The sequence below is a fragment of the Erinaceus europaeus genome, chromosome 9 (genome assembly GCF_950295315.1).
Source record: "Erinaceus europaeus chromosome 9, mEriEur2.1, whole genome shotgun sequence".
NCBI classification, from domain to species: Eukaryota; Metazoa; Chordata; class Mammalia; order Eulipotyphla; family Erinaceidae; genus Erinaceus; species Erinaceus europaeus.
The window spans coordinates 76,339,130-76,340,493 of record NC_080170.1 but is presented as its reverse complement, the minus strand read 5'-3'; the positions used below and the strand labels follow the sequence as shown (position 1 = coordinate 76,340,493).

General features: G+C 39.7%; 1 pseudogene; it reads left to right on the top strand.

The window, feature by feature from the left end:
* The first annotated feature begins 208 nt into the window (after nucleotides 1-208).
* Nucleotides 209-977, top strand: LOC103127887 (dnaJ homolog subfamily C member 15-like; annotated as a pseudogene).
* The last annotated feature ends 387 nt before the right edge of the window (nucleotides 978-1,364 follow it).

Sequence of the window (1,364 nt, the reverse complement as noted above, 5' to 3'; positions counted from 1 at the left end):
CCCGCTGTGCTACAGCCCGACTCCCCAAGGAGAACCTTTAAGAGAAAAACATATAGAGTTAAATCCAGATAACGCATTTTTAGAGTTTTTCTTTGGTCATCTCACGGCTAATAGTGCACCAAATAGAGAAAGAACAGAAGCTCTGTGGAGAAAATATATAAAACTCTCTGTATTCTCCTGTTACTATTTGAGAATTTACCCTCAAGGGATGAATTACAGGATTCCACAACTACTCATCAGTGGGGTAGTAAGGTATGCCAGTTACATGCTTAATATTCCACTAAGAAAAAATAAGCCATAATCTAGAAACAAACATAGGGTCATAGTCAGTCTAATATTATGAGGAATGCCTTTAGCAGCAAAGGCAGAGAAATGTTCATGAACATGGGTTGCCTTCTCTCTGTGACAAATAGAATGTATAAAACCTGTAACAGCTGCTGCTTCATAGGCAGTGCCTACACGCACCATATCTCGCCAGCTGCCCTGTCATGGCTGCTCCCTTGGGGGAGGGGCTTCGTTATGCTGAGTAGTCACCGCTGGCTAACGGAAGGGTGAACTTGGACAACTACCGGCACCTGGCACAAAGTCTGATAGCTGTTGGACTGGGTGTTGCAACACTTGCATTTGCAGGTCCCTATGCATTTCATATTTGGAACCCTCTAGAACAAGTAATCACAGAAACTGCAAAGAAGATTTCAACTCCTAGCCTTTTGTCCTACTACAAAGGATGATTTGAACAGAAAATGAGTAGGTGAGAAGCTAGTGTTATTTTAAGTATAAGCCCATCTGCTGGTAAAGCCAAGATTAGAACAGCTCACAGGAGAATTATGATTTTGAACCACCCAGATAAAGGTGGGTCTCCTTACTTAGCAAAATAAATGAAGCAAAAGACTTGCTAGAAGCAACCACTAAGCACTGATTGATATTTAACTATCACTCTGAAGGGAAAAAGGAAAATGATAACTTGAAAAATCAAAGTCCTGCAAATGAATCTAAACTACAGCATTCACAATTGCCATACATGCACTGATCACAATCAAAAGCTATATAATAATAAAAGATTAATGATCTGTCTTTTTATTGTATTTTTTTTTAAAAACCTGTAACAGTATCCACAGAGACAGGAATAGATTTCAGTTTACCAAACTGAGGGATGTGTGAGACATCCATTTAACACAATTCATTGCTAGAAAGTCCTCTGAGTGGTCCAGGAGGCGGCGCAGTGGACTCTCAAGCATGAGGTCCCGAGTTCAATCCCTGGCAGCATGTATAAATAAATTAAAATCTTATAAAGAAAGAAAGAAAATCCTCTGATATATATAAACATCCATAGAGGGGAAATGATAGCTTGCCAGTCTAGGCAT